The 13,873-nt window shown below is 39.6% G+C and overlaps 1 protein-coding gene across 2 annotated transcripts in view; it reads right to left on the reverse strand.

The window, feature by feature from the left end:
• The window catches only part of LOC129774059 (serine/threonine-protein kinase 32B), a 384,143-nt gene extending 375,139 nt beyond the window's left edge, over positions 1–9,004 (reverse strand). Inside the window, exons 1-2 of one of the 2 annotated variants that reach the window (XM_055777762.1) lie at positions 8,027–9,004; positions 3,875–3,991 (exon numbers count right to left, since the gene is read on the reverse strand). The gene's annotated coding sequence lies outside the window, so the exon portion shown is untranslated. The remainder of the gene's footprint in view (positions 1–3,874; positions 3,992–8,026) is intronic. The other variant, XM_055777758.1, reaches the window with a different exon arrangement.
• Between the last annotated feature and the right edge of the window lie 4,869 nt (positions 9,005–13,873).

The following is a 13,873-nucleotide window of genomic DNA, read 5'->3' on the forward strand; positions in this document are numbered from 1 at the left end:
GCCATTGTGTTCCTCGGCGCGACAGGATTGAATAACCAACAATATAACTGGTGTTGTAGAAAGTCTCCGTGGCTAAGCAATCTGGAAATATACTATACCACATCCATCCAAGGGAAACAGTCGCACCTCCACTCTCAGCAGTCGAGAGAGGTGCGTGTTGTCTGTCGGTTCTCTGCAGATTGAGGAGAGGTTTATTGCACGGTTGGAAGGAAACTGCATGAACCAGAAACAGAATTGAAATCATCGTACCACTCGCACCGCAGATATCACGTCATCGCCACCCACCCTGATCCGTCGCCGTGAGCCACATAAACCTTATAAACTTCATAAAACCGCAAGTTGAAGCATGTGACGTCACATTTAGATTTAAAATAAGAATACAGAAGAACCTTATATAGGATAGTTAATTTATTCCAGAAGATTATTATATTGTTGTTTGTTGTTCCAAGTAAAGATGTTAATAATGAGAATAGTTTGAAACCTTTCATGGTGTTGAAAAATCACTACATTTCACTATTTGTTGCGTTTTTCGGACACGAAAGGTGTCTTCATGCCTCCCTCACTGTGCGGTTCGGCATAGAACAGTTAACCCTGTGGCCTTTGAGCATTAGAAACCTTAATCCGCTCGCAGTTTCAACCTCCTTGTTCGGTTCATGATTGTTGCCAGATCCTATGTGAATTACATCTGACAGAATAATATGGATAAGTGTGAGTGATGTACCTTTGTTCTTATTTACGACCCTGTAGATCCTAGTTTCCACTGAGCAGTAGGCGAAGGGTTATACGGTTCAGGGTCGAGTAGTATATCACAATATCCAAACAAAACAGAATATTTTTTATTATTTACCTCCGAATCGCTCCGCTTCAACAAACGTTTCAAAGCGATCGCGAAGTACGCACTGCACATTTACCAGATATGTAAACAAGGTTACTTACACTATGAAGTAGAATGTACGAATCGTTGGTAGGGGAGAACATTGCATTTGACATCATTTTTACAAAGTTTTGGTAATATGTACTAAAAATGTGTATATTTTACCAAAGTTTTGATTACTAAAGATTTTGTAGTTGCGTTTACTAAACTTTCTCTCCAGTGGAGCCACTGCCCAATTTATGGCAACACTCCCAGAGGTTGGTTTTGTGAAATTTTGACATCATTTGTCTGGAAAGCACGATTCGTTGTGATTTTCAAAAGTTATCCGTGATGGAGCCAAATGAGCTTGAGACTAGCAAATCATCCTCGTTGTGTAATTTTCGGTGATTTGAGCTTCAAATGGTCAATAACGACACCGACCACGTCCTTACAGTCTCCAGGGGAAGGGAAGGATTGTTAGTCTGATATTCACCGCCCGAAGGCCAGAAGGGTCGCCTCTCTAGCGTGGTTCCCTAACGAATATCATGGAAAGGATAGTGTTAGTGGGGAGATGTAAGAATCAGAATTCACTGAGGTAAGTGTTGTGATTACGTAAACGCCAACTATCGACCACTCAACGGAACAAAAATCCGAGAATCAGTGATTATCTTTAGGTATACTGAAGAGAAAAACCTGTTTACATGAATGGACTGGCTATGTATATATTTATTTATCGTGCGTACGTATCTAAACTCAATCGCGGACGCCGAAGAATTATATTTAGGAAACCGGAAAAGATAACCGAGAGAATTCCTGTGAGTGTCTGTGAGAATCGAGTGTCTGGAATTGAAAAACCAGGAACCAAAAACTAATATGAATGTATAATTGCTTTCGACTTCTTTTCTACACAAAATTTTGAAAAATGATATTATACTGTTAAATAATTGATATCGGCATCATATTTCTTTTTATATAACATATGAAACTGGCAACCCAGACAGGAATAAAACAACTACAAATAAGCTAAACATGATACAAGAACTACACACACACAATAAGTCTCCAGCTGGGACACTAACACTAACAACATCTAACGTCAGAAAATTCGATTGATGGGGAAAATAATAAAGAGAGATACTTCACGGTGAAAAACAGCCATATGGCACCCGCCATGTTTTTGATGCCAACATCTCACACGTCAGAAGTATTTGTTTTCTTCAAAACAGCGATCCGCGTTGACGGCAGTGAGCTTCGTTTACTAGTTTAGGGGAGCGTCAAAGAACAGCTGATTTTCAGTCGGAGTGAACGTTTTCAAAATTAAAATTATGAATGAAAATATAATATATATTAGTATACTGTTTAAATTAAAAAACTTTTCGTTTGCACTTGAGGAAAAAGTATCATACGAAAATTGTTTATGAAGACAACTTTATATTATAAAGAAAAAAATCAGCAACAATGTTGGAATTGTATGACCATATGGTTGAATGAAAGTCAGAAATACGTGTTTCTAATAATTAAATAACATAATGTGAAAATTTTCATTCAAATTTTAAAATTTGAAAACCGGCTTCGTGTCTTCTAATCTGGTAGAGATTACACTAACGATTTTGGGACCCAAATTATGACTCAAACTTGAAGTCGCCACCAGACGTCGACGTTATCGCGAATTACCAATTTACCACCATCTGACATATCGTGATGTCGATGATGAACTTTTACAGCAGAGGGATAGTGAGATAGGCGGTGACGGAAGGTAGAGTGAGATAGCGATAATCGTGTCATACACCTGGTGAAAAAGAAGTGAATTGTATATAACGTTATTACGGCTGTCACCGTGTCTGTAGAATCCGGAAGAGTTCATCCGTCGTGACAACTTTGATGAACTCGGTGTTATTATGAATACCACGATACTGTCATGTCACGGGGAAAAACAAGTATATTTGTCACTTGTGTTTTAGATGGTGAAAGCTAGTCACGCGGAATGGAGTAAGTTTAATTTCGGATTTATTTAGCTTTTTTGCTAACATTTTGAATCTTGTCTTGCTTTTAGAGAAAGAAAAGATAAACAATAATAAGCAATTTACCCGCTTGGTGGCATTTTTAGAACGAAATCCTGACGTATCCAGAGAACGATATTTTGAATATTAAATAATAACTCTAATGTTTTTCCAACATTGCAGAGCTGATTTTTGTAATTCGCAATTGGTGGACAAGACCCGAATCAGGACGATAGTTACATAAAGCCATTGATCTTTTGTTTTTACGTATTAGATATTTTCAACGATACTGTTTTGAAGACATACTTTGAATGAAAGAATATTCAAGTTTCAAATACGAAAAAAAAGAATCTATCATTGCAAAGCTTTTAAATTAATAATTTTTAAATTATTCTCTAGTTCTTTTTCCATAATTTTGATATCCGTTAAAAGAAAATCTGAATCATTTTCTGCTTTTGGCAAATTCCTCATTTAAACTCATCAGATGTCCAATATGAAAATTATGCTTCAGACCGACGCTACTGACCAGTTTCTGTTAAAATAATTATATCAAACCTCATGTCCCGTATATCAAATTACACGAGAATGGGAAGGATAAGAGGATTAAACTTCAGCATCTCATATGGAAGTAGCTCAGATTATACTGATCATTAGATGGATAAATTCGGGTTAATTCTGAGATATAGAAGATATTATTATTCATCAAAATTGTAGAAACGGTTCATTAAAAATGATTCTAACGTTGACCTATACTAAACTCTTCTCGCTCTTCAAACGAGTAAGACAGAGCTGAGTACAAGAGTATGCGAGATATCGATTATTAAACTCAAGTATTGCTCCTCATCTTAGAACCAGCGATTGATTCAGCAAACTAACGCACCAAGCAAATGATTCATGGAATGAGTCCGAATAGTTGGCATTGAAACACCGAATCATCGAGGTTTAATCGCAAACTTGTCATTCTAAAACATACGTTCAATTGAATGGAATATTATCTTACACACTTATTAATTTTACCTACATAACGTTCAAACGTCCGAAATTATGCAACCGACATAACGTTTAAACGCCCGAAACTATGCAGCTGACATGTCTCTTATAAACGGGAATGAACTCTTTCACTTCACGGAGTTTATTTCTACACGTGACAATGATGATAGACACAAAAAGATTAAGTGAAGTGTAAGTGACGTGAAAGCGTTTGTGACAGTGATGTTCGTGATCAGGCCCATCAACTTAGCTCTTCGTAGAATTGCTTCAGCATAATGGGCGCTCTCTCTTTCTTCGAGGCAACGAGCTGCTTCTCATTGAATTGCACAGTAAACACACACACACACATTAGAACACTCCCGAAGCAAATAACGAGAAACAGACACTTTCAGTCCACAAAGCTTTACTTGCAACTATATAAATTCACTATAAACTTTTCGTTTGATGACTATTCACAAGAACATATTCTAGATGTAAAAAACTCTTTCGTAATGCCTAAGAAACCGCACTTTTTCTAACATATCAAAAACTCAGAAGAAGAAAAAAAACTGTACAGAGCGGCAGAAAACACGTCTGCATTCGACTCGAATCCTTCCATTTAGTGATCCCTGAATATCGTTCCACTAATCGATTAATCGAATACTTCCTACAGAAATCGATTATTAATCGAACGAATACTGCACAACCAATAATCGAAGCGAACGAATAATTTACGTCGATTAATCGATCCAAACTCAGAGCAAAAAAAAACCGTACGGCCGCTGCAGTTTTATCCTGAAAATAAATCATTATCTTTGACGCTCCCCTCAGCTCCTAAATGAAGCTCAATGCCGTCGATGCGAATTTAGCTTCGTTTACGTGTTTAGGGGAGCGTAAAAGATAATAATTGATTTTCAGGTGGAATGAACACTTTTTTGATTCCAGATGGCTTTCTAACCAATGAGAAACATTAGTCTAACTAATTATTTCTCTCAGTGTGACGATTAATCGATTAATCGATTATTTGGGGCGATGAATCGTATCGAATAACAAACTGCTGAAAAGTATTCGATTAGTGGATGAACGATTATCGGGGATCACTACTTCCATTATCCGTAATGGAGCTAAATGAAGAAAAAAAATAATAGAAGGTTGTGTCCAAGATACGACCGCATTGTTAACGTACAACTAAACTGTTATTTTATATAAGCCGCTTGTCGCTTTTGGCACCGCATAGAAACAATGACAATGCTTGCAAGTATCAAATATCATGCCACATGTTTTTTTCCCCCTGTTGGGTGTGAACCACTGCGTCCATTATTTTGAACTATTGTGGTATACCCCTACTACACTTCAAGCTTATCTACTACTTATTGATGAAGGAGTAGACTGAAAGCTATAGCGTGATAGGTACCAATCAGGAATAATCTGTTTGATAAAATTTATAATCCTGATCGGCGACGCAGACCAAATTTCCTTGGGCTCTAGAATAGCTTTGTCAAGGTGTTGAAGTCTGCGTCTATTTAGAGCTCCGCAGTTACAGAGCAAATGTTCGGAGGTTTCGCTTTCGGCATTACAAAAGCGACAAATATCATCTTGTGCCACATGTTATTTAGTATCATCTCAGCGGAATCGCACCTCTAGACATCGTTCGCACAACGTAAAATAAGCGCCAAACAAGCGTTCGCCATAGCATGCATACAGGGCCATACATCGGTGGCTTGAAGCTACTAGAAATATAAACATTTCTCATCATTTTGCGTTCTGCTAATATTATTGGCCTCGAAAAAAAGTTGCATTACTTTCTCATGCTCAAGATAAGCGCAGCTGTCATCCTTAGTGGAAAAAGTTTTGCTACTGACAAGCGAAACCAAATCACATACAAAATACCAGAACGACATTTACTTTCTTGGTGACAAAATAAACGAAATAAGCTTTTTCTGTTAAGCTCAACAACCTCGAAAAGAGTAGCATTGCTTCATTATGATCAAGATCAAATGCAATCCAAGTTGGAGGCAGTTTCCATTGTTAACACCCTGCAACCCACAACTGAATGGAACAAAAAACAGTGAAAGAATTTGTCACCCTTACAACGAGCCTGAACTTGAGATTGTAGGATCGATATTACGCGAGATATCGATCACTACAGCCACCTGTCGAGAAAATAATGGATTACCTTTTTCTCAACCTAATATTACCTTGTTGAACGTAAGGAATTCTCCGGCAAAGTTCAAATTGGTCCTCTTAGATCAATTTGGCAAGGCATCTGCAATTTGTTGGTTTTCTTCATTGAGGCAGCTTTTCATAACTGAAGACTCTATCATCTTTACAAGATGAAGTGACTTCAAAAAATAAATGAATATCAATATTGTAAGAATATGTTTTATATTCTTATTTTCATTACATCCAGCAAACGGATACCTCCTGACAGCCTTGGATTAGAATTCAACAAGAAAATTATTAGTGAGTTAGTTCATTACTTTCGTTTTTGTGCATTTTGTGGGCATATGGGTCACAAAGTGTAAGGACACGCATACGAACACTACTAGCAAATTTCGAAGCTAGAAATTGGTAGATTCAAAACAAGGTGACAGGTATAGAAATATAAAACCGGAATCAGACAGCAAATTGCTCTAACCGTCAATGTAATCCTCATCATTAAGTATAATTGCCAAACATAGTTTTTTTTTGACAACTAGCAAAGGAGTTTAACTCAAAACAAAACATAATCTGCAGCATAAGTTTTAATAGCTTTGGGAATGCCGACTATTTTGCCTGGAAAGTACGATTTGCGGTCAGCAATTATTTTCTGCTACACTAGCGTTGGCAGAAAACATTTAATCTTCGGCAGAAATAATGCTTTTTCGTGTGCTGAAGGGTCAAATGAGTCAATAGTGAGCTGTTTTAAAAGCTTCAAAATGTTTGTATGTATGGGAGCAGATATGTCTTTCTTTTTTCTTTTGATGTAGAACTTTTCCGTCTTTCATTAAGGATGTCAAATCATAAAACAGGTCATGTTTTTATGAAATAAAGTAAACATCAATAACTATTTTTCTCGCGAACGGATTTTGGCGATTTATATACCAAACGAATCGGAAATTCCCTAAGATTTGTTTGATATGCTATACATCACAATCCCATAGTCTGTATATGGTTTAAATTGATGAAAAGTGGAAGCATTCCCATTTCCTCATACATTTGTTCTGTCCATTTGTGTGCTTTCCCGTACAGAGCTGTCAATAACGAGCAACGAAGGGGAAACCGTAAGATGTAAAGTGAATAAAGGAAAAGAAGAAGAACGAAGGGGAATATTTGCCTAGTGTATAAACAGTGGATCTCGCTGAGGTAAACTTCATTCTTCATGAAGACACTGACTAGACTAAGCGAGCTGAACGGCGAGGAATAGAATGGTTTTCTCAAGGCAATGGGGGTGGAGGAGTAATATGAGGAAAGAGTCAAGTTTTCCAAGGGCCTTTTTGAAGGCTAGAGACTGATGAACTGAAGAAGTTTAAAGTCTCTTCAATTCAACAAGGAAAGGAAGGAAAGGCAAACTTTCAGTATCGTTCTAGATACGAAACAATGAACATCGCTTACTCTTCCTTGTTTTGCGCCATCACATATCATCGTTTCGGATTGAGCTGTGGACGCGACCTAATTACTGACTCGCTGATGTCTCTAGCATTGCAATAATTGTATCAAACTTGAGCCATTGCATTAAGGTTCTAAGCTACACAATTGTGTGGGGAATCATCAAGCTAGGCTATCGTCAGCTCACCAAGAAAATAAATGATCTAAAATTTTGTCAATGATCTGGTTTCGCATGACGGTAGGAAAACTTTCTCCACTAAGGATGAAAGCTGCGCCTATCTCGAGCATGTATCATTCTGCGAGACAAGAGAATGAATTATCAAACAATTGTCGTCAAATGATTCTACAATAAAAAAAACATTTCAGGGCGACCAAACTGGTAAAATGGTTATTTCTAAATTTTCGTAGCATTATAAAACAATATCCACAGTTATAAACAAGCGACTTGAATTAAACTAAAGCGTGGTTCTACGTCAACAATGCGGTCGTGTCTTGAACACAACCTCCTATAATTTTTTTTTAGAAATGTTAGTTACAAGATATGATTCTATCTATTTTTAATATACCAAGAACGAAATACTCAATTCTTATAATCTATCAATCATGATGATTTTACCTATAGCTTGAATATGAGACAGACACTCGAGACCAGATGAATAAATATGTGATTTCCTAGACCGAGACCCTACTCCATCAATGTGTCCGCTATTTCGTTCGATTTTGTCACCCTCCGAAGACACTTTGATGCCCACATTTATGATGTGCAAAATTAATCCATCCCTCCGAATAGCACTTCCACTTCTGTATATTAATTGCACTAATCAATCAGGGTTGACAGGAATCTGCTCGCGTGATTGAATAAAAGTCTAACATCAGCGGAAGAATGCGATATCATGTCCCAATCGCGCCTCCCAGCCGACATATCACAGCAATCAATCACTGGCTTTTTTCACGTTTTCGTTTGCGGAACACACCGGTTAGTAACACACGCTTAGTAAGTCACCGAAATCCTCCCCCACCCTTTTTCCCGGTTCCAATCCTAATGAAAGAATGGAAGCAAACAGCACACACACCCCGGGGATGAGTTCATTATGGCAGCTTCTCCTTCCGCTACGCGAATATTTCCACAGCGGGTTGCATTAGCGGGTTTCACGTCACATTAGCGCGAGAAAAATGGCATTGTTATGAGTCGACTCTTTTCAAATCGCAGCCCGCGTTAATTACCACTTCCACACATTACACGTTCCCGCCGGCAACCCAATAAGTGTCTCCTGGGGGTGTAGCATAAATCATAAAACGATCCGTTTATATCCTCCCCCGCGATGTATTTGTGCACATGTGCGTATCTCTCCTCCACTTTCCGGTAACCGGAAGCACGCACAGAAACGCGTTCGCTCGCTTCGCACGCGTCTATTCGTATTCGCCAATCACAATCACATCATCCACCAAAACACGTCCACTCGCGGTCGCGTGCAACAAGCGAATGATCCTCATCGTATTCGGCTGCTCCACCGAAATAATGGTGACGCCCGGTGGATTGTGTCAACGGGAACCCAACCAACAAACCGACCAACCAACTTTCGAACCGACCAACTTCACTCGCATTACTGAAGCACGGTTCACCGCTGGAAGGAAGCTTTTGTTGGCGAACGGATGCCAGGTTACAGTAGAGGCCACCACCATCATTCGCTGTCCTCTTCGTCGTCGTCGTCGTTGCCGTTCGGGAAACGTTCGGATGCGTTGGCACCAACACCAACAGCGGGGCAAGGAAAAACGTGAGCACTCGGCCGGAATCAGCTGGAGCTGGAAGCAACATGTGGTTCCACTTGGTCGGGGAATGCCGGATGCAGAATCAAAACAGAGACAGTGACGACGACAGAGTGGGAGGGAAGCTGAGTCCGGGGAAATGTGGATCGAACAACCTGTGGCTTCGGTGCTTTTCTAGCCCCAAGCCCCAAGCCGAGGAGATGTGCTCGGAAATCAATGCGATAAAAATCAATGGTGCATACACAGTTCGAGGCAATTTATGCGGAATATTGATGGGGGCTCGTAATCTGTAATCGATGGCGATGTTGCGGAAGTTTATGATGCACGAACACAGGAAGGCGTGAACATTGAGTGAGCGGTATTAAAGCTTAAAGCGTTGGGAATTAATATTGTGTGTTCCAACATGATCTATCGGACTTCCTGTAGTTGTTCTAAATTAGAATTGTGGATTTCAAACTTAGCGATTTCATCGCAGTGCCTTTTTGGTGCGTACAACACACAGGGATTTATGGCGTTTTCTTTATTAGGCGAAGCTATCATTATAATAGTAGTATAGGTGGAGCCATCGATGTCAATGTTCTTGATTATTTTCAGACATTTCACATTATACAGACACTCTAACTTGTTTGATTTGATGAGACGATCTTGTTTTGACGTAGAACTACGTCTTTTATTAAGGGAGCCAAATCAGCAAACAGGTCACGTTTTTATGAAATAGAGTTAACGTTAATAACTATTTTTGCCACGAACGGATTTTGGCGATTTACATACCCAACGAATCGAAAATTCTCTATGATTTGTTTGATATGCTATACGTTACGATACACTGATGTGTGAATGGTTGAAATTGATGAAAACTATAAGCGTTTCCATTTCCCCATACATTTGTTCTGTCCATTTGTGTGTTTTCCCGAACAGAGCTGTCAATAACGGGCAACTTATTGACGAGCAATCGTAAGATTTAAAGTTCCCCTGAACAAAGGAAAAGAAAAAGAATGAAGGTGAATACTTGCCTAGAGTATAAACAGTGGATCTCGCTAAGGCAAACTTTCAGTCACGTTCTGTATTCAAGGCAATGAACATCGCTTGTTCTTCCTTGTTTGCGTCATCACATGTCTTCGTTGTCAATAAAGGGTGTGTCACAACAAATTGCATCACGGAAAAAATGCTGTAGAAATTCGCCCAGTAGACCGATCATTTTGAAAATTTTAGACAGTAAAATAAAAACTATTAAACAACTTTTGGCATTTTCTTTTTATTCATACTTCGAGCCCAAGCCCGTATGCTCGCACCTTCCTCTTTATCCCGTCCATAAGGTTCTGTACAACGTCAGGTTGTAGTTTTTTTTTAACAGAAATCCATTTTCTCTTGAAGTCCGCCTCCGATTTGACAACTTTTGGGTTCTTCCGGAGGGCCTGCTTCATAATCGCCCAATATTTCTCTATTGTTCGAAGCTCCGGCGCGTTGGGCGGGTTCATTTCCTTTGGCACGAAGGTGACCCCGTTGGCTTCGTACCACTCCAACACGTCCTTTGAATAGTGGCACGAAGCGAGATCCGTCCAGAAGATGGTCGGGCCTTCGTGCTGCTTCAATAGTGGTAGTAAGCGCTTCTGTAGGCACTCCTTAAGGTAAACCTGCCCGTTTACCGTGCCGGTCATCACGAAGGGGGCGCTCCGCTTTCCGCAAGAGCAGATCGATTGCCACATCATGTATTTTTTGGCAAACTTGGATAGTTTCTGCTTGCGAATCTCCTCTGGAACGCTGAATTTGTCCTCTGCGGAGAAGAACAACAGGCCCGGCAGCTGACGAAAGTCCGCTTTGACGTAGGTTTCGTCGTCCATTACCAGGCAATGCGGCTTCGTCAGCATTTCGGTGTACAGCCTCCGGGCTCGCGTCTTCCCCACCATGTTTTGCCTTTCATCGCGGTTAGGAGCCTTCTGAACCTTGTATGTACGCAGGCCCTCCCGCTGCTTGGTCCGCTGGACGAATGAACTTGACAAATTCAGCTTATTGGCGACATCCCGGACCGAACTACTTGGATCACGTCGCGCTTGTGATCTTTTTCACTGACGGAGCATCCATTTTTGCCGTTCTTCACCTTCCGGCCGATGGTTAGGTTCTCGAAGTATCGTTTTAGTACTCTGCTGACCGTGGATTGGACGATTCCCAGCATCTTACCGATGTCCCGATGTGACAACTCCGGATTCTCGAAATGAGTGCACAGGATTAATTCACGACGCTCTTTTTCATTCGACGACATTTTTCCAAATTTACGAAAAATTGACAGTGAAGCATGGTCAACGTGATCTATACACTCTTATCTGATTATAAGCGAAAGCTGAAGATATAATTCCTAAAAATTAAATTTCTACAGCGTTTTTTCCGTGATGCAATTTGATGTGACACACCCTTTAGATGCAATTGATGTATGGAAAAAAAATTATCATCGAATTTCAAAAACCGACCACGTACATTTTGTTCATTGGCCCAAAAAAACACCTGTGCACAGTTTCAGCTCAATCGGACATGATTCATGGGTGCCTCAAAGCGCTCAAAATTTTGATTTTTCGACGTAGAACTACGTCGTTCATTAAGGGTGCCAAATCAGAAACCACGGTCACGTTTTTATGAAATAAAGTTAACGTTAAGAACTATTTTTGACGCTCACGGATTTTGGCGATTTACATACCAAACGAATCGGAAATTCCCTAAGATTTGTTTGATATGCTATACATTACAATCCCATGGTGAGTAAATGATTAAAATTCATGAAAACTATAAGCGTTTCATTTTTCCCATACATTTGTTCTGTCCATTTGTGTGCTTTCCCGAACAGAGCTGTCGATAACGGGCAATGAAGGAGAAATCGTAAGATTTAAGGTCTCCATGAACAAAGGAAAAGAAGAAGAACGAAGGGGAATATTTGCCTAGAGTATAAACAGAGGATCTCGATTTGGCTAACTTTCATTCTTCGTGAGGACACCGACTGAACAACATCGTTGCTGGGCGAGCTGGACGGTGAGAGATCGAATGCCTTTCTCAAGGCAATGGGGGTGGAGGAGTAGTACGAGGACAAAGTAAAGTTTTAAGGGCCTTTTTGAAGGTTAGAGACGAATGAACTGAATAAGTTTAAAGTCTCACATGTCTTAGTTTCGGATTAAGCTGTGGACGCGACCAAATTACTCACTCGCTGATGTCTCTAACATTGCAATCAACGGAGATAAGCGTGTGTATATTTAATTGCTTCAAGTCATCGATATATGGATATTGGTGTGCGTATGTGCGTGCGTTTTAACGTATTGCGCTGTTGCGGGTGAACATGTCGATCTGAACTTGGGGACAAGGAGGGGAGATAGTGGGAGGGAAATATTTGCGCTAGAGTATTAGTAATGAATCTCTGCTGAGGCACAAATTCAGCCTTTTTCCAAGCAGTTGACATTGTTTGTTTTCCGTCATCATAAAGGCTTCGTTGGTGCCTTTGACATTACATCAATGCTTTGAACTGACGCTATGGTGAAGCAGGTGTTAGGGTTGTGCACCAAAAAGTATTTGGGAAATACCAAGTTATTCAATAAGTTATAATAAGTTATTAATTTGTATGGTTTCGCGTGCCAGTTGTAAAACTCCCTTTAACTAGGATTGCATTTGCGCTAATCTTGATCATAATGAAGAAGTGCTACTCTTTTCGAGGTTGTTGAGATTAACAGAAAGAGTTTTTTTCGTTTATTTAGTCACCAAGAAAGTAAGTGTCGTTCTAAAATTAAGTATGTGATTTGGTTCCGCTTGCCAGTAGCAAAACTTTCTCCACTAATGATGATAACTGCGTTTATCTTGAGCATGTATTTTAATCATCAAATGATTCCACAAGAAAAAAAATATTTCAGAACGACCAAACTGGTAGAGTGACTATTTCTAAAATTTCGTAGCATTATAAAAAAATATTCGCAGTTATAAACAAGCGACTTGAATTAAACTACAGCGTAGTTCTACGTCAACAACGCGGTCGTGTCTTGGACAAAACCTCCTGTCCATTTTTTGATGTCCATTTATTTTTTTTCCTCGAAAATCTTCCAAGGGGGAAGTAAAGGAAATTTGGAAAGTCTAAATTTATTGTTCGATGCCAAATGGCTCAAAAATGCATGACATGCAATGAGATCTGGTGTCATCTCGAAAAAAAAAATTTTTTGACCGAAAATCCACCTTTTGGGACTTAGCCTGAGAGGCAATGAATGTATGGAAAAAAAAAGAATTATCGAATTTAAAGGACCGACCATGCACATTTTGTTTATTGACTTATAAAAATGACCTGTGCAAAATCGGACGTGATTTAGGGGTGTCTCAAAGCACTCAAAGTTTAGATTTTTTGGCCACTCAGTCACGAAACTAATTATCGAACAATTGAAAAATCCCAACCCCTATCCTAATGGAAATACCCACTTCTGATAGGTCGAAAATGACGATACATTTTTTTTTTTTTGTTTTATCTGTATTATAGTGATTTTCAACTCATTTGGCTGGTTCGTCACTTTTACTTCCATTTTGGAAGAATGTCGGGAGTGAGAATTGAACTCGTGACCTTCAGCGTGAGAGGCATGGATGTTACCACTACGCCAGATCGCCTCCCGAACGATACATGCCGCGGGTCCCTAACAGAGACATCAAAACCAAGCTTCCTGGGGGAAATCGGCATTGCAAA

This window comes from Toxorhynchites rutilus, chromosome 1, assembly GCF_029784135.1.
Source record: "Toxorhynchites rutilus septentrionalis strain SRP chromosome 1, ASM2978413v1, whole genome shotgun sequence".
NCBI lineage: Eukaryota > Metazoa > Arthropoda > Insecta > Diptera > Culicidae > Toxorhynchites > Toxorhynchites rutilus.